Here is a 24,982-nt window from a genome sequence, read left to right as displayed (position 1 = left end):
ACCCATCCTTAGTAAATTCCTTTTCAAGTTTATGATACATAGATGTTCTTTGTTTTTTCCTATCTTTTAGTAAATTCAAGTAATTGCACCAGTTTATAGTATGGTCTATTTGCATTTTATCTATAGTTCCTCTTTATGGGGAAATATTTCACTGTGATATTCTAGTATGCTCTTTATTCTTCCCCGTCTTTTAGTCTCTCCAAACTAAGTTTAAATTCTGAAACTGCTGCCTAGCATGTTCCCTGTTCTTACCTCCCTTTAGATTCATAAATGATCAGCTTGATATATTTCTTTTATGGATACGTGCTCTTTGTAATTCTGGTAATCGATTGCTTGCTCGTTGTGAATCTCATGTTTTCTGAGCTTGATGAATTTTAGATAAAGGTTTTCAAAACTTCCTGAGTTTGTGGTTATTATAGTGCAAATAGAATATAAAAAAGCATAAGTATTTTTGGTATCTGCCTTTTCTTCACAGCTAGCTCCCTGATTCATCGTGGTCATTAGGTACCCGTGACGGGGGATTGGTAAGTCGGGTACAATAGAAATATATAGGAAAGGAACTGGGTTACTGGTAGTAGAGTGTATGGTCACCCGAGTAATAATATGGTGAATTGAAATATATGGGCCCGATACGTGTATGGTAAATCTGTTGGTTGGGTGACCTGCGCGCTCTATCAGTAATTTTCTGGTAGCCAGAGTATGGTTAGGGACTAGTTGAAGAAATGGTTAGGTACTAGTTGAAGAAATGGTTAAGGACTAGTTAAAGAAAAAGTTAGGCAGGATTAGTTAAGATAGCTAGGTAGGTCGGATGCTGCTAAAAAGATTATTTGCTGCTAAACTGTGAACATTTTTATTGCTGCTAACTTGATCGATCACGTGAAATGTTTTTACTTTGAAAATTATGAAATGTTTTAAATTGTTTTTCTTACTGTTATATTGATAAATGTACTAACCCACTCGTTGATAAATTGTTACATGTTTGTCTGGAATCCACGGGGAATTGAATAGCGAGTGGTGAGGAGAATCCACTTCGCTTTGAGGTCATTGGCTAGAGGAAAATTGGTGCAGGTTAGGTAGAACTGGAAGCACTAATTAGGGTTTTATTTTGAATGTATGTTTGAATAAATGATAGCAACGAGTTCGCTAATGAAACTTCAGTTGTGATATAACCTAGTAAGGGTCACACGAGAAAGGAGTAGTAGGTTCATCGGGCTTGAGTGACAGCAAAAGGGTTCGCTAGTGAAACTTTAGACTCAGTATATATCCCGAAAAGAAGTGGATGAGTCGAAGAAGTAGCAGGTTCTCTAATGCTTGAGTGAAGGGTAGGCAGAAGAGATCTACTCGTAGTATTTGAAAAGTAGACAGAAGGAGTCTACTTGCAGTAAAACAAAGCTTTCCTGTCTAGACACTCGAGTACAGTGGCGAATGTTTCTATGTTGTAAATTAAATAACGCACTTGCACTTCAAGAGAGAAATAAAGTTTCCGTTACCTTGTGAGGGAGGGAGTCAGTTGCGGAGCTGCACTGACGTCACTCTGTGCTGCGCTGGTATTGGTCGAAACTGCGGGTGTGTAGCGGAGCTGGAATTGTAAAGGAGGGTTGAGTGCCGAAGCGTGAGAACCTGTCTCGCGAAAGGCCACGCACCCATTGGTCGAGATTTTTTGAAACCGTGCATTTGATTGGTTGCACAAAACTAAAAGCCGCATTTGGATTGGGAGTGATTTTGTAAACAAAGTCGCTTGTAGGAAGTTATATGTGGCATACGTATAGGCCAGTGACTAGACCTGATCCAAGACATGTGGGTTTTGAGAACGATCAGTGGAAAGGTCATAACACCAGCATTATGTACGGAAATAAGAGAAAACTGTCCCTTGTAAATAAAGTAAAGAAATATTTCAAAAGGGACAAGCCTATCAAAACTAGAGAAGGTGTTGTCATACCGCCACCTAATACCTCCGCATCTTTCATGATGTTTGATAAAGGGTACCACTCGTGTGTATGGTTGGAAAATTGGGCGGAGTACACAAAGGATGTCGGAATTTTGGCTTTTCCGTTAGAAGGTACATTTAATGGAAGAATCCTTTTTAATTTGAGAACGCGAATGAATGATTTACATCCCAGACCTAGATTAACTCAGTACGAAGCATTAGAGGAATGGGAGATCGAGGCTTTTGAGAGAGATAAGCCCCGAATGGATAAAGGGCTAACAACATTTTATCCGAAATTAAAGCAAGAGACCCGAGATAAAAAGATGAAACAGTGGAGACAGAATATGATTGTAGAAGGACTGTATCCAATGATGGCAATGGGTGGGCCCGCGGGAGAGAAAAAGACAGAAAAGACCAAGCATTGGGTGTCCAGTGGGGATTCAGATGATGATTTGTTGGATGACATGTTTATGAAAAATCCGCCTCCTTATAATGAAGGACCCAGATCTTCCAGTGTAGAGGATACTTCCCAACGACCCCCGTGTCAGGACGGGAATAGATCTGTAAACGCAAGAGACAGCTGTCAAATACCTCCTTATAATGAAGGCCTAGGACCTATAGGTGCCAGAGACACCTGTCTAAGACCTCCATTTAGTGGAGAATCAAGATATTCAGGTGAAAGAGACTTTTGTCCAAGACCTCTTTATGAGGAAGGACCAAGATCCGTAAACACAGGAAGCCTGTTCCCAAAACCTAATTATGGTGAAGGACCAAGTATGACGCATCCAACTGCCCCAACATTGAGTCCGCAAATAGTACCTGAAATAAGCCTGGAGAGAATGCTGCAGGAAAGAGAGCGAGAGGCTCTAGCCAAACAAAGAAACAAAATAATTCAGAAACTCTCCCAGTTAAATACAAGGCCCGAAGCCTTGAAAATCCCAGTAACTATTGGACCTTTGTATGGGGATAGAAAAGGGAGTCCAAGAGCCCCGATCATTACCCCAACTATAGTGCAGCCAAGAAAAGAGCCCTTAATAGTAGATGATCAGACGAGTGAATGTGAATCTGAAGCTTCTTTAATGGATTTGCCGATTAGGAACTCAGGAAGGAGTTTGCAAAAGAGACATAATCCTTTCAATACGAGAGAGATTCAAATGGAATCGACTTCAGGTACCAAGAGTGTCACATTGGTGACTCCTGAAGAGATTGAGAGATGGAGTCGAGAACTAGAGAAACAAACTCCTCAGACCAAACCATTAGACATTTACAAATTAAGAATTGAAATGGAAGAACTGACGGCCGGAAATGTGGGGTTAGACAGATTAAATACCTATTCCGAGGAAGAGCTGCTGTTTATTGTCAAGAGTCTTACCCGTAATACCAGAGTGCTCCATGAGAAATTAACAGACGCTGCAGCTAGTATGGGAATAGATATTTCAAAATCAAAGCCATTACAAAAACCCTATAGAGCTGACTTCTCAGACAAAGATTTGGAAAATATGAATGTGTCAGGGAAAAAGGTGCAGATCAAAGAATTGCTGACCGTGTTGCAAAAATGGGGAGACGTAGAAAAGTGGAAAGCCAGGTGGGCAAAGAAGAAGGAAGAAGTTAGATCCAAACAAACGACTTCTGAGTTTGCTTTAAGGGAAGTTGACAAGCCAGAACAGTTATACCCCATGCGAGAAGTACCTGGTGGGAAGTATGTGCATGTTCCATGGTCCTGACAGGATATTGTGTCCTTTACCAATGATTTCCCTAAATTGCGAGAGAAGCCTCTAGATTGGTATAGACAGGTTGAGAGGTTCGTGAAAGTACAAAAATGCCTGTGGAAAGATCTAGATGGGTTCTTTGACATAGTTGTTCCAGTAGATTTGTGGACAGATTGTAAAATTGCCATTGGTTGGCCTAGTGAGTAATACCCGAGGGATCCTATTTCAGGAGCACCTTCCGATGAGGTAATGAAAAAATACCAGCAAGTAATGTTACACTTGAAGGGAAAGGTGCCTGCAAAGGAAACTGATTGGACCAGAATAGATAGAACTACACAGGAAAGAGATGAGACTGTGCATTCCTTTTATGAAAGACTGTTACAGGTGTTTAAAACAAACAGAGGTATAGATAATATCGAGATGAAGGATATGACCCACTTCATTTACAGGTTTGTAAACGGTTTAAGACCTGAAATTTGTCAGTGGATCAAAGACAATAAAATTTGTTGGCAGTCTAAGAAAATAGATGAAGTCTTGCGATACGCAAAGTATTGCGAAGACGAGATGGCTGATAAGCGAAAAGCTTTGAAGGAAAAGGTCATGTGGGCACAAGTAAAACTAGCGGAACAGCAGGAAAAGCAATTGGGTAAAATTAATAAGAATTTCCAAAATCAAGGTTCTGGGGGTGGAGGGAAGCCCAGAGTGAAAATGAGTTGAGAGGAAGCCAAAAAGAAATTCCCCTGTCACCAGTGCGGAGAAATAGGGCACTGGAGAGACGAGTGTCCATACGCACAGAATAATAACCCTCAAACCCCTGATTTAAATCCACAGACGCAGAATGAAAAACCAAGAAAGACCCAGCAACAGGTAAAGGCGAGTCAGTTGCCTCGTGCACCTAAACCGAATTATAAGGGAAAGACACCGCAAGGTGAAGACATAGTAATCTGGGGAGGAAAGGAGGATAGAAATGCAGCAACTTCGCAATTTTTATTGAATGATACTTTCCTCTGTGACGACCAATACTGACAGGGCCTGAGGGGGGAGGACGAGGAGTGCGTACTTGGCGCCTCCTTGCCGGTAGACCAGTCAGGGCCATACATTGAAGGAAAGGTTGAAGGCAATGATGTCACCTTTCTGTTGGACACTGGTGCTACCCGTTCTACTGTGAGAACAGCAGACGTTCCAAACCTACCCCTCTCGGGAGAAGCAATCCAAGTAGTGGGTGTATCTAATCAATTGATTAGTACCCCAGTTACTGAGCCTATGGAGATTACAATAGGGAATTTCAAGGAAATGCATAGATTTGTAGTTTGTGACACCAGTCCTGTAAACTTATTGGGACGTGATTTGTTGTGCAAAATGAATTGTACCATCTTTTGCACACCAAAGGGCGTCGAAATACAAACCCCAGACAAAGATGGAATATACAAATTAATGTTAATCAGACCTGACTCAGAAATTAAACGACTGACTATACAAGACTTACCTGAAGAACTCCAACAGACCGTATGTAGGGCTAATGGCAAATGTTGATCCAATTAAAATAGCAATGAAAGAAAATGCAGTTTACCCCAATACTAAGCCATACAAAATGAGTGCAGAAGTGAGAGCAGGAGTTGCCATTGAAATAAAAAGATTGCTAGAAGCGAACATCATACAAGAAGTGATGAGTAGCCCATGTAATTCCCCCATAAATGGAATCAAGAAAACTAGTGGTAAGTACAGAGTAGTGCAGGACTTGAGAAAGGTAAACAAAATTGTTGTTCCATGCTGTCCTATTGTTCCGAACCCAGCAGTGATTCTTTATCAGATTCCCTGGGATGCTGAGTGGTTCACCGTGATTGACCTATGCCATACATTCTTTTCGATCCCATTGCATCCAGATAGCAAATTTCTTTTCTCATTTGCCTTCGACAGTCACGTGTTCGTTTGGAATCGCGTCCCTCAGGGGTACTCAGAAAGCCCCTCAATCTTTAATCAGATTCTGAAAAAGTGCCTTGAATCCCTAGTCTTACCTGGAAATTCAGTTTTGGTGCAATATATAGACGACCTCTTGGTGGCGTCTAAAAGTCAGAAAGACTGTGTTGTTGACACCATTGCCTTACTGAACCATCTAGGTGAAGGAGGACATAAAGTATCACCTGACAAACTACAGTTCTGTACCAAATCAGTAAAATATCTGGGGCACCAGATAGAGAAAGGTATCAGGAAAGTTACTTCAGAAAGAATTAGGATAATTCGAAACATGCAGTTACCCAATACTCAGAAAGAGGTCAGAATGTTCCTTGGAGTCGTAGGTTATTGCAGGCAATGGATTGTGGGATTTGCAGTCCTAGCAAAACCATTAATCAAAATGACAATGAAAGGAACAAAAGACCCAGTAGAATGGGATGAGGAAAGCCTGACAGCATTTACAAAATTACGAGAATGCCTCTGTACAGCCCCTGCTTTAGGAATGCCTGATTATTCGAAAGAATTTGCACTGTTTTGTGATACACGAGATAATTGTGCACTGTCAGTCCTAACCCAAGAGCATGGTCTGACTAGACGCCCAGTAGCATATTTTTCTGCTACCTTGGATCCAGTGGCTGCTGGATTGCCCGGATGTCTGAAAGCAGGAGCTGCAACTTGCATGAGTCTAGAACAGAGTGAATCCATCGTTATGGGACATCCTGTAACTGTGTATGTTCCACATGCAGTTGTAATTTTACTGACAAGAACTAAAACTCAGTATCTTACCCCTAGTCGGCTGACTAAATATGAAAGAATTCTTGTAGGTGCTGCGAATGTGGTCATTACTAGGTGTAACATCTTAAATCCAGCTACCCTATTACCAGACTCACTAATTGCAGAAGCAGAGGGAGAGGTCGAGCATGACTGCATTGACCTGACTGAGTTCAGTACTAAACCACGCCCAGATATCAAGGAAATGCCCCTGCCTGTGGAAGATTATGAGTTGTTTGTGGATGGCTCATGTCTGAGACATGAATATGCAGGCCTAAGTGCTGCTTATGCTGTAGTATTATTATCATTATTATTATTATTATAGGCTTTTATAGCGCGCTCTGTTACTAAAAAAATAGTATCCTGGCGCGAAAAGGGTAAGAGACAGGACAGAGGAGGATCTTATACAGTGATGTTAAAAAGGTGGGTCTTCAATCCCTTTTTGAACAGGGCGCTGGATGGAGCTGTTCTTAGCTGCTGCGGGAGGGTGTTCCATGCTCTCGCCGCTCTAACTGAGATGGATTGGCCGCCGAGCCTGCTGTATTTGAATTTTGGGACAGTCATCTGGTGCAGATTAGCTGATCTAAGGGGGCGGTTGGGAACATATAGGGAGAATCTTTTCCTCAGGTAGGTAGGACCAGCTTGGTGGACAGCTCGATAGGCGAGGACAAGGATTTTAAATAAAATCCTGTGGGCAACCGGGAGCCAATGTAGGGTGCAGAGAGGTTGGCGGACACTTGAACTTTTTGGAATATTAAACAAAAGCCGTACAGCGGCATTTTGTATAACTTGGAGGCGATGGATCATATAGGCAGGAAGGCCGCAGAAGAGGCCATTTGCGTAATCCAATCTGGATAATATAAGGGCACGGATGACGGTCTCTTTTGCCGCTCTCGGGAGGAGTGGAAAGAACCTGCGTAAAGTTTTAAGTGTGGAAAAGCAGATCCCGGTGAGTCTTTTTATATGATCCTCGAATCTGAGGTCATTATTAAACCAGACTCCAAGATTTTTGGCAGGGCCTCCGATGGATTTGGGGCAAGGTAGATCGGCTGGCCAAAGAGAGTTGCCAAAGTTATCTGGGAAGGAGCCATAAAGCAGAATTTCAGATTTGCTTTCGTTGCACTTTAATTGGGCGAGGGCAAGCCAGCGAAAGACAGATGACAAGCAGGTTTGGGCTCCAGATGTATCCAGGTTGTTTTTGGGACACGTGAACAAAAGTTGAGTGTCGTCAGCGTAAGCCATTATTTTTGCTCCCAGTTGTTCAGCGAGGTAAATGAGCGGGGTTAGATATATATTAAAAAGCAGGGGGCTAAGGGTAGAGCCCTGGGGCACACCCGTTGCAAGTTTCTTGGGGGAGGAGGCGAAAGGGGGCATCCAGACTTGTTGGAATCTGTTGTCCAAAAAGGATGTTAGCCAGTCAAGGGCAGAGCCTGTGATGCCAATGGCCGCTAGTCTGGTAAGCAGAAGGGAGTGAGGGACAGTATCGAAGGCGGCAGAGAGGTCTAATAAAATCAGAGCTGCTCTACCACCTTCGTCCAAACACTCTCGGATGGCCTCGGAGATTTCCACCAACGCCGTCTCCGTACTGTAGGCTGCTCTAAAGCCAGACTGTGCTGGGTGAAGGGCCTGGGAATTTTCAACGAATTTGTCTAGCTGAGTGAAGGCGACCTTTTCACATACTTTTGCTAGGGCCGGCAGCAGTGATATAGGCCGGAAATTAACGGGGATAGCAGGATCTAATCCATTTTTCTTTAAAAGTGGGAGCAATTTAGCTTGCTTCCAGCAGGTCGGGACCGTGGCAGTGAGGAAAGAGCGATTGATAATATGCGTTACCTCGTTGCCAACCGTGTCTGCGAGACGCGCAAGCACTCTGGCAGAACAAGGGTCGGAAGGGGATCCTGAATGTAGGGAGGCGAGGATACTGACAATGTCCGTATTATCTGCTAGGGTGAACTGGTGAAACCGTTCCGTGAGGGTAGGTAACACAGGAGACGGGATGGCCAGTGTGGGTGGGAAACTGTTACAGGCAGAAAGTAGATCATCCTGGATTTTAGTGATTTTGTCAACGAAGAAAACGGAGAGTTCTTCGCACCATTTCTCCGTGGAGGCAAGTATGGGTTGGGCAGCGCAAGGTGAGGTGAAACTTTTCACTATAGCGAAGATTTCTTTACTATTGTTATTGGCATTAGTTATGCGCCCTTCGAAATATTGGCCTTTGGCGGATCTAATTGCTGCATAATATTTCTTTTGCACCGTCCTTAGGTTCTTTTTAGCCTCGGGGAGATAGGCTTGTCTCCATGTCCGTTCAAGTTTTTTACAACATGACTTAAGGTCACGGAGAGTGGGGGTGAACCAGGGTTTGGAAAGAGTGGTACGCATTCGGCGAACCCGGCCTGTTTTTGTTGATGCGGCCGACCCGCCTTCTATCCAGGAATTAAATATGCTGACGGCCGACTCAATTTCCATAGGTAGAGTGGGGCGGGCGGTGTCAAGATGTTCAGACATGATCTCTACATTGATTTTATGTTTATGGGCAATTGAGTCGTTAGTCTTGGCCGGGCGTGTCAGGGTCCAAGAAAATCTAATCAGCATGTGGTCGGACCAGGTCACAATTTCGGGATTGGTTAGATTAATGTCGAAATTAGTGCAGACCAAATCGAGGACATGTCCACCTGAGTGAGTGGGAGTTTTTTCCCATTGTTTAAGCTGGGCCATGGCAAGAGCTTCACTTAGGCGAGACGTGTCAGGGAGGTCCAGATTATCCACATGTATATTGAAATCCCCCAGAAGAAGATATCTGGAGTATCTCAATGCCCGTGGGACTACTATGTCCTCCAATGTACCTAGAAATCTACCGACATGGCCTGGTGGTCGGTAGACCAGGGTACCCCCTAGAGTGAAGTGCTCCCCAAGTGAAAGTGAAAAGTGCAGTATCTCAGCATCCGTTGGGGGGCCTTGTGGTTCTAGCGAGAGAGTCCAATGTTCTCTGAATATGGCTGCGAGGCCACCACCTCTGCCTGATGGGCGGTCGTTCCTGACAATTTTGAAACCCTGTGGGATGGCAAGTTCGACCACCGGTCCACATGTCTCATTTAGCCAAGTTTCGGTGACAAAGAGGAGATCAAACTGGTTGTCACTCAAGATTTCAAAGATGTCCTCTGAGTGCTTAACCAGTGATCTGGCATTGATCAGGCCTGCCCGAATAAATGACGGATCCCCAGGGAGCTGAGTTGGAAATGAGAGAGTGGGCTGATAGCAAAAATTGCAGGCTTGACAGACCCGCAAGGGATCGCCAGCTGCTTCCCATGTGTTACTGCAGGGGCACGAGGCAGATTTAAGTGCCAAGAGGTACTCACGGGAGTAACGAATCCTGGTCCTATGGGGTATTAGTGGTGCACCGACAGGGGGGCTGGCGCTGGCCGCGTCCTGGGACACGGACGGGCACAGACGGGCAGGACTTTGGCTTGACTTCGGCGCGACATCGGCGTGCCCGCTGCGCGCGTCCGCTGCGCGGCCGGGGACACATGGGAATATATGGATAGGGGAGGAGTCACGGTATCACGCACTATAGAAGCATCTTGTCTATTCGGAGTAAAGTCTGCACAAGTAGCCGAATTGGTTGCATTGGAAAGAGCCTGTAAAATTGGGAAAAATAAAAGAGTAACCGTATATACTGACAGTCAGTACGGTTATGGAGTTGTGCATGACTTCGGCCAATTGTGGCTGCAAAGGGAGTTTCTGACATCTTCAGGTACTCCTATCAGAAATGGGAAGGTTGTACAAGAATTGCTGGATGCAATCCAGTTACCAAAAGAATTGGAGGTGGTCAAGTGCGCTGCTCACAAATCTGGAAATGACCATGTGACAGTAGGAAATAATTATGCTGACCAAGTAGCCCAACATTGTGCCAGACATCGAATGTCTGTCAATATCAAATTGGGGGGATACGGAAACAGCTGCCAACTTATGGTGTTTGAGGATGTGCCTACATGGGATGAATTGAAAGATTGGCAGCATGCTGCGACACCAAAGGAAAAGGGAAAATGGAGAAAGTTTGGTTGTTACCAAAGAAGCGAGGATGGTGTCATTGTGGGCCCTGATGGTATGCCTGTGTTACCTAACCGCTTGCTTGCTTCTATGGCCAGACTTATACATGGAGATACACACATTGGTAGGGATGCCATGGTTCGTGTTTTCCAACAGACGTGGTACAGCTCGAAGTTCAGGAAAGTAGCAGAGTCTCTCTGCCAGAGGTGCTTGACATGTCAACAGTTTAACGCTGGGAAGAGAACAGTAGTTGAAATGGGTAAAATTGGAAAGTCAGGAGGTCCTTGTGTGAGATTGCAGATTGATTTCATTCAGTTGCCCCTTTGTAAAGGAATGAGATATGTCCTTGTCATTGTCTGCCTATTTTCAAAATGGGTAGAAGCTTACCCAGCCAAAAAGAATGATGCCATCACAGTAGCCAAGTTGTTACTGCGAGAGCTAATACCTAGGTACGGGGTTCCAGTCACAATTGAATCAGATAGAGGTGGGCATTTCCAGAATGAAATAATTGATGAGCTCTGTAAAGCCTTCAAAATTACACAAAAGCTGCACTGTGCATATCGTCCAGAGGCTTCTGGAGTGGTGGAACAAGTAAATGGCACTATCAAATCGAGACTAGGAAAGATGTGTGAGTCTACTAACATGAATTGGATAGAGGCTTTACCTCTTGTTCTGATGGGAATCCGAAGTATTCCAGACCGAAATAGAGGCCTGAGTCCCCATGAGATCCTGATGGGAAGAGTGATGAGACAAGCATGGGTACCAGGACACAAACTGATAAGCATTTCTGATGATTTGGTACTTGAGTACTGCAAGAAACTGGGTGACCAAGTGCGTTCTATCTCTCGCCAGATTGGGGAAGACGCCGTCGCCAGTCCAGCAACTCCAGTCCATAAATTGGTTCCAGGCGATTGGGTGGTACTCAAGAAGTACACCCGTTCGAATTGCCTTGCACCGAAGTGGGGAAAGCCAAGACAGGTGATCCTGGTGACCACGACAGCGGTGAAGTGTGCCGGCGTCCCGAAGTGGATCCATGCCAGCCACACCAAGAAGGTGATCGAAGACAAGAAAACTGACGCTGAAGGTTATCCAGCTGAGGGGTCTCCAGAAGTTGGTCCTGAAGTAGCTGATGACGAACAACCGAGCACCAGTCGAGATGAGTGGATACCCATAATCGACCTGACTGATGACCCAATCAGAACAAGAAGTCAGACCTACGCAGACAGAGAGTGGAATAGTGAGGATGAGACAGGAATAGAAGAAGACAATCAGATTATCGAAATCCATGTAAAATCTGAAGAAGAAGAAGATCAGATAAGGACAGAACAGGTGATTGACACACCTCCAAGAACACCTGAAATTGAAAAGGGACAGACAGAGAAAAGGGCAAAAGTTCAAGCGGAAGAAAATCAAAGGTTCGAAGTGCTTGAACAGGATCAGATAGAATTAGACGAATGTGTTCAGGATACCGAAATTGAAACGCTCAAAAGTCAAACTCAGTCTAAACCTGAACAAGGCCAGCTTAGGGACCAGGCAGAAGAATCAGATATAAGACCTGGGACTAGTCAGACAGGAAAGGAAGAAGCGGAAGCAGAAGTGCCACAACTGAACGAAAATAAAAGAGCATTAGACGAAAGCCCAACCACAGTGCCAGTCAAAAGACTCAAGAAGAAAAATACAGAACCAAGGTACATTAAGAGACTGAGACTGAAAACAGTAGAAGAAAAGCTTGAGCAAAGAAAACAAGCTTTAAGTAAAACAGAGCCAACTGGAGAAAACACTAAGCGAAGAAGTGCCCGAGTAAAAAGACAGAACGAAAAGTACCAGGATCCTGAATGGACTTTCCTGGTGTTGGAGGAATTTGAGGATCTTGATATAACTGACGAAAGTGACGAAGAACAGACTACTGACCAGTCTGCCGAAGAAGACGAACCAACCTGAAATCGCTCAGTGTAAGCTACCTGTGCAAAGTTACAAAGAGGGGTTGAGAGAAGCTTCTGTTGAGCAGAAATGTCTGATTCAAATGTGAATGGAAGACCTAGACGTAATTGCTGTAAAACATGCTGTAAAATATGTATATGTAGCGTAGCCTTAGTGTTAATATTATGGATAGGACTAACAATTACTATACCTTATATGATGAGTAAAAGTACTAATACTGACACCACAGAGACTGTGACAAAAAATGCAGAAGATACGACATCACAAAACGCAGGAGGACATGAGAAAGCACTTAGCATTAAACAAACTAAACCGGACTTAGAAGCATCAGATGAGGAAGGACTGCATTATCATGGAGTGAAGAACCAGAGCCATTTAAATGTATTCGCTAACCTTTTAGTGCATTATGTAGAGACCATGGAAATAGAGGACTGTTATGTTTGCATGAAGCTACCTACTTCTGTAGCTGAGGGAGTGACATACCATCACTTGCCATTAACATACGGAATTTGCTGTAGTATTTTAGCTAGCCTATTCTACAAAAGAGGACCATTACAGTATTACTACTCTAACTCGGACGTGATATTTTCTGAACTTCCTATGCGTGGAAATCTGAACCCTGTACATACAAAAAGTGACGTGACACGTTATATGGGAGAATATTTCCTGACTATAGGTACTATAGATTTAGGTGAAGCACGTAGAGACCTGTTCATTACATGAATAAGAGAAAATGTTTCTAAACATGGCAGAGAAAAGAAGCGAAAGTTTCCAAAGAAAGGCAAATGATAAAAAGCAGAAAACACCTAAGTGGGCTGAAAACATGGGAAGCACCTCAAATGATGGGGTTAGTCCTGCTTTGTTGCTGGATTTCGAGAGAAAAGGGAAGCTTTGTCTTCACCGAGAAAAGACTAGTTATTATAATAACATTTTCATTGGTTCCAGTCAATGTGAACACAATTACAAGGTAATTGGAGGTTGGGGTTTCAAAAATGGGTCAGAACCTTTGTTTCCCGGAATTTATTACATATGTGGAAACAAGGCTTATTTCAAATTGCCGGATCACTGGTATGGAAGCTGCTATTTTGGCATTGTCTTCCCGAATATATACCACGTGAAAGAAATTGCTGGAAGCAGTGAAAACACTAACAGTTTAGTACGTAGTAGAAGAGAAAGTGTAGGTGAAATAATGGGTAGTATTTTTAGTGCATTGATACCTGCAGTGGGAGTGGTTCTGAACACACACAGAATTTGCAAATTGTCTACAGTAGTGGATCGGTTAGCTACTGACACTGCTAGTGGATTTCTGATGGTCAATACCGAAATGGTTGCGATCAGATCCATGGTTTTACAAAACCGACTTGTCCTTGACACTCTATTGGCAAAAGAGGGCGGAGTCTGTAGAATGTTGAAAACGCAACATTGTTGCACTTACATACCGGATAAAAGTGTACAAATTAAAAGGTATGTGAGGAACATCAGAAATTTGGAAAAGGAACTCAAACCACTGGAGGTTGATAGTGCCTGGAAGAGACTCACTGATGGTCTCTCCTCTGTAGGTCATTGGTTTTCTAATTGAGGTAAAGGGTTGTTGTACAAGGTACTGATGCCAATTGCAGTAGTATGTTTTATCATATTCCTTATATTTGTCTGTTGCAAATGTCGCAAACACCAAAAGAAGTATACTGTGAATAAAAGAGGTGTGAAACGGAGTGTGGATGAACTTGAATTGGAGGAACTGAATAATCAGATTTATAAAAGGGTGAAGAATTCTCACCCTAACAAAGAAGTTAAAGAAAAGTTGAATCGAATGTTAGAAGAAATTGAAATGAACAAAGTGTGAGAAAAGTTGGCACCTGATTCCATTGGTTTTGTGATGATAGTAAATATCATCAAAGAGGGGATTGATGGAGCAAGGATTCGCATATTACGCGACTTGCTTGAATTCATGAACCTCGAATAATATGTAACAAAGTAATCCAACTTGTTTGTCTTACTAATTTCCCTGTTATTCAGACATTTTGGGTGTCCCAGTGAAGCTTGGCTATGTGTTTACTAACATTAATACGCTTGCCACTGAAAATGGCCGCTGCTTGGCGGGGTTTCTTCTGCGCATGCGTTAGTCACACTCACGTGACGTGATGTACTCGCAGTTCTGGTGGGAAATGTTTGCTCATGCGCAATACAGCTAAAATGGCCGCTTTGCCTCCTCATATGCTTTGTGCTTGCAAAGCTGCTTTTGCAAAGTCGTTTGTTCCGCATTTACCCTAACGCTATAGATATTACAAAGTAAGGGGTATAGAGTAGCAATTCATGGTATACAGTGTATTCATTTATTTCTGTGTTTTAATTTGTTTACGCTTACTTTTCATGTACCGCGCTCTTGAGGGTCTGCGAGACACTCGTGAATCCATATTGAGTAACCGTACTGCGCATGACAGTCTTCTGCCGGTGGCATTGACAGTTTGCCAACTGAAGGTCCCTGCCAAAATGTGCCTGGGAAGATGCACCCTCACCTAGCAGAAGAAGCTGAAATGTTCTGCAAATGTTACAAATGTATTTTATTCATTGTATTCAGTAGAATAGGTCATGGGAACCCCAAATTCACTAGGCGGTCCCAGATCATGTAAATGTAGGCTTGTAGAAGTAAAATGTGATTGGTGTGTTGACCTATCCTACTTGAGGACCAATCGAAATTGGGGATTCTGACACTTGCAACATTTGGGGGGTGGTACACTGACCCGAAAACAGTATAACTACCCTAGGTTTAGCTAGAGAAATTGTCCGACTTGTCCGAATAGCTGACCTGTCACTGACCCAACGCACTCAATAGGTGACTTGATACAGAGGGCTGCGGAGCACTCTGTCCGAACTTTCCATAGACTCTAGAGGTTTTAAAACCTTAAGTGCTGGCGGAGCACTTTGCTGGGGAAATCGATAACCCAATCGGGGTTCTGGCTGATAACTGCAGAGAGGGTGGAGCGCAGGCGTTTCTTCCAAACTGCGGGTGCTGGTCTTATCCTGGTGGTCCTGTCCTGATCCTAATCTGGGTTTCCTGTCCTGTCCTGGGGTGCCCATTCTGCACCTGCTGTCCTGTTGATGACGGGTTTCCTTTGGGGTCCCTCCTGTTCTTAGCTGACCTGTGGCCAGGGTTGGTCTTCACACCATTCTAGGTAAATATAGTGCTGAGGTTCTATACTGCACCTTTCTATTTTTTTGTCTTTTGCTTCAATAAAGACATATCTTTGCATATTTTGATTTTCCATGCTTTTTCGCAAACCCACTGAATGAAAGCTCATGCGATATTTGACGTTATTCTAGCATGTTCCATTTTTCTTACCCATCCTTAGTAAATTCCTTTTCAAGTTTATGATACATAGATGTTCTTTGTTTTTTCCTATCTTTTAGTAAATTCAAGTAATTGCACCAGTTTATAGTATGGTCTATTTGCATTTTATCTATAGTTCCTCTTTATGGGGAAATATTTCACTGTGATATTCTAGTATGCTCTTTATTCTTCCCCGTCTTTTAGTCTCTCCAAACTAAGTTTAAATTCTGAAACTGCTGCCTAGCATGTTCCCTGTTCTTACCTCCCTTTAGATTCATAAATGATCAGCTTGATATATTTCCTTTATGGATACGTGCTCTTTGTAATTCTGGTAATCGATTGCTTGCTCGTTGTGAATCTCATGTTTTCTGAGCTTGATGAATTTTAGATAAAGGTTTTCAAAACTTCCTGAGTTTGTGGTTATTATAGTGCAAATAGAATATAAAAAAGCATAAGTATTTTTGGTATCTGCCTTTTCTTCACAGCTAGCTCCCTGATTTATCGTGGTCATTAGGTACCCGTGACGGTGGATTGGTAAGTCGGGTACAATAGAAATATATAGGAAAGGAACTGGGTTACTGGTAGTAGAGTGTATGGTCACCCGAGTAATAATATGGTGAATTGAAATATATGGGCCCGATACGTGTATGGTAAATCTGTTGGTTGGGTGACCTGCTCGCTCTATCAATGGAAGATAAAGGAACCCAGCTGAGAAGTGGTCAGACATTTCATGTCCTGGGTTCCGAAACAGCATGCAGGTGACAATATGCAAGGGGGGGGGGGCTTCTGAGAGACAGCTCTCACAGCGTCACTCATATTTAACCTTTTTTTTTTAAAGTCTGCCTTATCTAACCCACCGCTGCTAGGAATGCGGTGCGGGGTGCTAAATATCTAGTGTCAAGGGACAAAGCACAGAGAAAGGAAATGGTGGATGTTTGAATAGCACCTATTCCTGGCCTCCATGCGCCTAAACTCCAAACATAACAATGACATCTCCTACTGCATAAAGTCCCTCAATTTCAGAATGCCATCAGGCAGGAGCAAGGTGTGGAATCAGGTTAGAGGTTCACTAGCTAATAAATTAATAAGTAGGATTCAGACAAATCAATGGTTTCACTTCCTTTTAAGACTGGAACCGAGCCTTAAAAATAATTGACATGCAGATAATGCAACGAATATCATGTAGACATATGATAAAACCTTTTCAAATTCAAAAAGTGTTTTTCTTTTACCCTTTGTAATGTATCCCCATAATACATAAGATTACATACATCACTGCACTGAGAAACATTTATTAAAAGCCATAGTTAAAAAAAAAACTTAGACACGTTTAGGCCTTGTGATCTGACAACAAACCATGATGCAAGTCAGGTGTCTTGTGCACCACATATGTACCTAGGTTCTTATTAAACATGGAGCTACATTATAGTCTATTAAATCAAACAAAAGAGGATTTTGTACAGCGCACATCCTGAACTCATATATTTGAAGGTGCTCTCATTTGTGACAATGAAGAGCAAACATTGGCAAAGCCAATAGGTCTCGCCTATACAAGCTACTGGCTTTATGAAAGTTTTTAGCCATGGTGCACAGTACCGTGGCTGCTGTGCTGTATGGCTGAAAGTTTCCCCTCCCAAAGAAAACCCCACTATGACCCATCCATTGCTTGCTGCGTCATAGCACTTCTTTTTAAATTGCTGATGGGAGCGGGCGATGGACGTCAGAGGGAGGTAGAGCACGCAACCCAGAAATACCCCAAAGTGCTATGACGTAGCAAGCGCTGGCTGCGTCATAGCATTTGTTTTTTTAAAGCTTTCAGCCATGGGGCACAGCAGCCATACTGCTGTGCAACATGTCTTAAAACCTTGGCAAAGCCAATGTATTGTGTAGGCGAGATATATTGGATTTGCCAATGCTTGTTTTTTAACAGGACTCTAGAGTGGAAGCAGGCAAGCAACAACGTTGGCTGGAGTGGGAAGTGCCAAGCAACAACATGGGATGGGTGTGTAGTGTTGGAGAGTTCAAGTAATAAGGCGGGACCGGGTGAGAGCAGGAAACAACATGTCAGGGCAGTAGGCAGCAATCAACAGCGCGGGGCAGGAAGGGGCAAGTAACAACATAGGATGGGATGGGAGGGGGCAAACATCAATGTGGAATGAGGTAGGAGGAGCCAAGCAACAGGACAGAGAGGGGTGGAAGGGGGCAATCAATGGGATGGAGTGAAGTGGGAGAGGGCAAGCATCAACCCAGAGGCGGGTGAAATGGGTCAAGAAGCAACACGGAATTGAACAGGACCGTGGGATGGGGCAAGCAACAACACAAAGCGGGAAAGCAACAACACAGAAGGCTGGAATTGGACAAGCAAAAACATGGAGATGAAAAGCAACAACATGGAGAGAGAAGGGAAGAGGCAAGCAACAACGCGGAGTGAGAGCAGAGATAGAAGTTCATGAGATAGAGAGGGCCTGCAAACACCTGCACTCTTATAAAGTGCTTGAACTAAAAGAAAAAAGTAGCTCCGAAAGCATGAGCAGTGGAACAACTCTGGGAAAAGAAGTAGTATTTTGCTCATGTACCATAAGAAGAAGAAACACACAAAGGGAAAGTGAAGCCTACACATGCTGACCAAAGAGAAGTAAGAAAATGAGAGTGATGATGAAGTCAACCAATGGTAAGCAATGGGCAATCTCTATGCCCCCTGCAAGTAAATAATGTCTCGCAAGCAACAGTGCATGTGCTGCGTCAGGCAAGACCTAAAAATTGGACTTAGTGAAATAAGATATTTGCATATTGTCACACTATTGGTGAAACGGTGAAGCTGGGATTGGGCCAGGGTTTTAGGATCCACATTGCACAGTTCAGCCATATATTGACTGCCTCTTTCTCCCACACATTTTAAATGAAACATTACTGCAATGTTTTTAATTCTTGGTGCATGATGTTAGAGTGCATTGGCAGTCCGCAGTTTTAAAAGCATCTTCCAGAGATCACATGTTCAGAAATGCGCTGTATGGATAATGTAAGTTACAGAGATTTGACACCACACACCCTTAGGATGCACAAATTCAAGGGAAGCTAGATTACACTTTCTGGCAGTAATTTTATTATTTGTTTACAGACACAATTTGGGGAGCACAAATTGAGGATGCAGACGCCCATTGCCATTGATTTCTGTGCAGGCAACACTGCAAATAAGAATCAGCAGTGGTATTCTTCCCGCACAGACAGTAGGGTTTGACCGCGGTCAAACAGTTGGATAAAGTAAACGAACTAAGGCTGCAAAAGAGTACTGTTTGCTCCTTAGGCTAATATTCAATTTCTGTTAGGTTCAGTATTCATCATACACTTACTCTAAGCTTTTAGTCTGATTCTAAGTACCCCTAACTTTAATGAAAATGGGAGCAAAGAAGTAAGTACAAATCATGATTGCCCATGAGCACAACATTTAGCTAAATGGGGTGGTCAGGATTAAAACCATGCCACACATTCAAACTTGCCTACAAGTCCACAGTCAGAGTGTGGGTGAATCTGATGGCAGGGCTGGAAATGATTAAAACCATGCCACACGTTCAATCTAGCCCACAAGACCACAATCGGAGTGGAATGCCCATGGAGTTTGGCAAAGTAAGTGGTTACTAGACAAATCTGTGGTTAATATTGTTGAGTACAATTGATGTCTGACAGTGTAAGGCACTATTTAATTCTAATTAAGTAACAGGCTTATTCTTTTTGTAGGCTTAAGTCTTCACTTGGAACATAATGCAGAATGAGCATCACTCAATGGCTGATGAAGTTCGACCATGTCTGAAAAGGGTGTATGACGTTACAACGCATACTTTTACAACGCATACCTTTACAACGCATTTTTTGCACCGCAACATCCATTACAATGCATTCCATTACAATGCATGCCATTACAACGAATTTTTAAAAACTACCTTTACAACGCATTCCATTACAAGGCATACTACCTTTACAACGCATACCATTACAACGCATACCATTACATTGCATTTATGGTAAGTATTGGATAGTGTAGGGGTAAAAATTACTATTCTAACTCCAGGGGGTGCAACAGTAGGGTAAGTGTTGGATAATGTAGGGGTAAAAATTACTATTCTAACTCCAAGGTGTGCAACAGTAGGGTAAGTGTTGGATAGTGTAGGGGTAAAAATTACTATTCTAACTCCAGGGGGTGCAACAGTAGGGCAAGTGTTGGATAGTGTAAGGGTACTATGCGTTGTGATGGTATGCGTTGTAATGGTATGCGTTGTAATGACTGCGTTGTAATGACATGCGTTGTAGTGTCATGTGTTGTAATGGTTGCGTTGTAATGGCATGCGATGTAATGGATGTTGTGTTGTAAAAGTTTTGTTGTAATGGTAGTGCGTTGTAAAAGTTGCATTGTAAAGGTTGTTTCCCCTCAAAAGCATCTGGAGTTATTCACTGTCTCGCAGTTAAGGACAACACCCACATTTCTTGCCTGAAGCTGTGTCTCGGTATGTTATTTAGTCCTCAGAAATGCACCTTAATTTCAAGGGATTTCCTTAAGTAGGGAGAACTGAATGGCCACACCAATGCCTCTTTACAGGAGAACGTTTGACTTTAAGAGAATACTGCATAGGTACTGTAGTATATAGTATTGTATTGTAATATTTGTATACTGCGTCGTACTTTTTATAAGGCCCCCAAAGCGCTTTAGCGGTGGCTGAGTGAATACTTAGTAGTGATGTACAATCGGTAAATTGTTTATTTATAATGTAACCTATGTCTAGTATATTCAGTGTTGTGCATGAGATTTGAAGGTGTGCTGTAATCGTGTTACAATTACCTTATAGTGGCACTTATGCAGGAGAGTGAATGCGAAAGACATAGGATCTCACTTTACGTACATATCCCATTACAGCTTATAACCTACTCCTAACGGAGCACGTTAGGTAGCAGCCAGGTTTCTACATGGTTGCTGATTATCTTTTTTATGATAAAAACTAGGTGGGATTGTCAGCAGTCCCAATATGCCACTTTCAACATCACAGTTCTCCTTATCTTGTTACCGTCTGTGGACACAGCAGCTATAGGCAGGAGGGGACTCCATAGCTGGGCAGGCTCAAGAACTATCTGGAAGCAGCTGATTCATGTCAGGGGGTGTACCACAGCTTAGATTTCTGGACAGAGAAATCTTCTGCCAATGTGGGATTTTCTGAAAGTATGGAGGTAATGTGGTTAGAGCCTTTCTTCAATGGTGTCTTCAGTGCTGGATCCTAAATATTCCACTGCACCAGTCTAGCGACCTCTATAGTTGACAGAGCAATTGCCAGGCGTATGTAAAGATGTTGGCCTTCTTATGGTCACCGAGGGCCTGATTCACAAATGCAAGTAACCCCCATGGCAGGCCTAACTAGCCCCAAAGCAGGGTGCTGTATATTAAAAAGTGGACCACGTACTGATACATGTTTCAGCAGCAAAACCCCTACATTTTTGTTTTCAATGTGGAAAGGCTAGTAGCCCCATTGGCAAGTACAGAGTTACAGGCTGGCACCCCAGCCCTGCTAACTTCTGAATGTAATTACGAAGGTTGATGCTGTTTGGTTTCAAAAGAATCAGTGTATTCAATCCAATTTAATGGACAAATCAAATTTAATATCACTGGTAAGCAAACTGCTACTTTAGAAGTTGCCACTTCAGTTACCCAAGGTTTCTAGTGCCCGTTTACTGTTGCCCTCGGGCCTTGCTGTGCAGACAGCTTTCTGCCCTGCAGGGGAGACATGCTAATGACTCCCAGGAAAGGACACAATTGGGGCCTGGATGGGAGGGAGGTGTTGCCTCTCTCCTGCAGGAAGTCACACGGTGTTAGCCCAAAAGGCAAGCTTCAAAGGAAAAGTCCCCTTTGAAGGGCAAATGGGTAACAATCGGGAGAGGGGCTGCTCTATTGCTTAGGCAGGCAGGCTGGCACTTGGGTCAGAAGAGGAGAAGCCCGTTGTCAAACCGTTTTTCCACAGGTATGTAGCCCCTTGGTAGTCACATCTCTGGGGGTGGTTTAGGTAGCTTTGAGTTTCGAGAGAGGGGTCTTGCCATCTTGGAGCGGGCAGAATGGTGCCTCCTGGGATAGTCAAATGCTACACTTCCCAGGAAGTTGTCATTAGGTGGGAGGGTACCTGGTAGCCCATTGGCTACCAAGCACATCCTATCCTAAGGGTATTTTTTCTGAAGCTAAATAGGGCACTCCTGGCACCCAAATCTTGGATCTCGACCAACTTGAAGGAAGGACCGAAGGTCTGCCCTGCTACACTGAGGAGCCAGCAAAGAGAGGCTGCACCTACAAGGACTGCACCTGCTGGCTATGAAGTGTGCCTGCTAAGTCCTGCTGAGAGAGAAGCTGTCTACAGAGCCTAGTTCAAGCCAAGACAACTCCAAGGGTCATCTGACTGGCCGCACAGGGACACAACAGCTGAAGAAGCCTGCTGGGGCAAGTTGGTAGCTCAAAGTCTTCAAGCTGCTACCACCCCCGCCGTGCAGCACTGCAGAACAAGACCCGAAGTACAGAGTTGCACCTGAGTATGCTGAACCCAGAAGTGGTGTCGGAGGGTTGCTGAAACACTCAGAAGGTGAGTTATCGACTCTGGAAGGATTGGCCCATGACTGCGCTAACAGGCGACTGGTAGTCCAGTGGCGACTTGACTTCGGCCAAACTGGAGAGGACTTCGAGGGACATCGACTCTGAAAACAGGACTCCCTCACCATCGTCGTGGACTGAGGAATCCCTGCAGAAAGACCACCATCAATAGCATCGCATTCACATCATCATTAGAGCGTCTTCAGCATTCTTCACCCCTTGCATCAACATCACTTCATAGGAATCGATTGCAACTCAGATAAAGGGTCTGGAACTGTTGAAGGACTGCTTCTCCTGTTAAGGTGACGTTTCTTGAGGACCTTGCTGATCCCCCTGTCTACATCTCTGCAGGAGTTGGTCGCCACAAGTACTTCTAGCCAACCACATTGACACTTACCCACATTTTGCTTGAAAAAGTTTTTAAGTGTCCAGTTTGGTGACTGCTGAGGCTTGTTCACAGGTGAGTGAAATTGCATTGATTTATTATTTGTTGAAAAATCTATATCTGCATAACTCTCTGGTGGATCTTTTCATTCTAGTGTCTAAATTCTTATAAAAATATAGTTTATTTTTATAAATTGGTGTCCGACTTCTTGAGTGTTGTGTGAATTTCTTCTTCAATTGTTTTGGTGTTGTTTAAATGCTTAACATTTGTTCCTCTGTATAAACCTTGCTGCTCAGTGCCACAAACATTGAACTTCATTGGTGCTGCAGGTTCAGTGGCACCAGGGCCCTGTGGTATGAGAAACCAGCTAAAACCCAATCATGGAGGTTTTACTTTCCTTTTTTGCCTGCATTAGGGCCCAATGCACACTTGCTATGCCAGTGTTGCTTTCGGCCTCAGAACAATGGCTCAAGAGAGGGTGAAATTGAAGCATATGAGACATCTTAACTTAGCCTCAGAGAGATGGCAGGGAGTGAGATGAGGCAAGATGGGGCCCTATCTTTAACAAATGGCAGAGTAGGCAGCCCACTTTCCAAGGTAGTAACTATCATGTAAAGCAGGTGCAGCACACTGAGACATGGGGTCTGAGGAGCACACTGCATCACAATTATGACGGCCTCACTATAAAACAAGCATTTGCAATGCAATAGGTCTCGCAGCACATAAGTTTGAGTGTTGGTGTAGTTATTAATATTGTAACAGAAAATGGTTTGCGTTGTAAAAGTATTTTAATATATGCATTTGAAACATAAATAAAAGGCATTGTTATTTACAATGCCGATAGCTTAAACTTATGTAAATGCGAGCCCTATTGTATTGCAAATGTTTGTTATCAAGAACAGGGGTGTTTATCTCTCAGGCATGCATAATACTGTAATGGAACACTGACCCACTCTAAAACAACAAGTTTAAGCTGTTGGCATTGTAAATGACAATGTGTTTTATTTATGTTTTAAAAACGAGAACAAAAATAAAAGGCATTGTTATTTGCAATATCAAGATCAGTTGGCACTGTTCATGAGTGACACAGTGTACCTGCACGAGTCAATACTTTTGTTTAGATGCTTCTAGACCAAGCATGGGATAATGGGCTCTATAAGAACAGTAATTATTAAGGAACTCTTAAAAAGCTACTCTAGAATTTTACTCCGGTGCCCACTCACACTGACGCACTGGCCCTTGCACACACTGACTCGTTCCGGTGACCTCCCCACCCACTCTGCGGGAACTGGTCTAGCTCGCATTAGCAAAGAACCTTGTCCATGCTAGCTCTTGCACAAACATTTTATCACTTTAACGCGTGCCTATCGCCTTACTGCTCACGCCTGCACAAATGCTTCTGCAATTTCACTCGGGAAGGAACTTTCTCGCACGTCCACTGGTGGTGACCCTGTACACTGTTACTTTTGCATGGTAATTGTTGCACCCACACACTCAAACCCCGTCTAACACAATCCCGCTGCATTCACTTTGCGCTGACCTTCTGGCACGGTCACTTATGTACTGACCCATTTGCAATTATAATTTGCGCATGAATTCCTTCTGGGTTTCTCTTGCCTGTTTATTTGTGCACAGATATTTTTCAGCCAATATTGTAGAGTTCCTGGTGCACATTGACCCTCTTGCACTCTCACTCGTAGTGCACACATCCTTGTGGTAGACCCTCATTCACACTCATTGTGAACACTCGCACGTGTGACCTTCGTGAACGCTCACTGAAGATGTCCTTTGACAAAGTTCAAGGAGCTGGGCGAGGAGGCCTCTACCTGTGATGACGACTTAGACTCGGCGAAGGCCCTGATGGCGAAGCTGAAGCTGCAGACACGCGGGCCCTCCTACATGGAGTGGAAGGCTATGGTGCAGCGCTAGCCCTGGAGAGCCACAGAGAGGACACCGGCCTTCAAGGCCGTGCCCGAGGGCGTGGCGGGCCGGCCACGAGCCCGCCCTGGAGCAACCAAAATGGAAGCCGTGTGATTGCAATTATTAAGGCAAATATGTGAATATACCTTCTCATCAGATTCCAGAGTCCTTACATGCCCATATGATGTACAACAAACTGCCATCCTTTGCACGCACCCACCGCCCTCGCTCGTAGATGCCGCCATCCCCCAAGAGGACGCTGGCATTCAAGGCCGCGCCCGAGGGCGCGGCGAGGCGGACATGAACCGGCCCTGGAGCGACACAAGGAAGATGCCGGTGCATGAGGAAGGTGGCGCCCGTCAGCCGCCCAGAGGCCCCAAGAGGGCAC

Source organism: Lissotriton helveticus, chromosome 9 (assembly GCF_964261635.1).
Source record: "Lissotriton helveticus chromosome 9, aLisHel1.1, whole genome shotgun sequence".
NCBI classification, from domain to species: Eukaryota; Metazoa; Chordata; class Amphibia; order Caudata; family Salamandridae; genus Lissotriton; species Lissotriton helveticus.
This window is presented reverse-complemented; position numbering follows the sequence as displayed.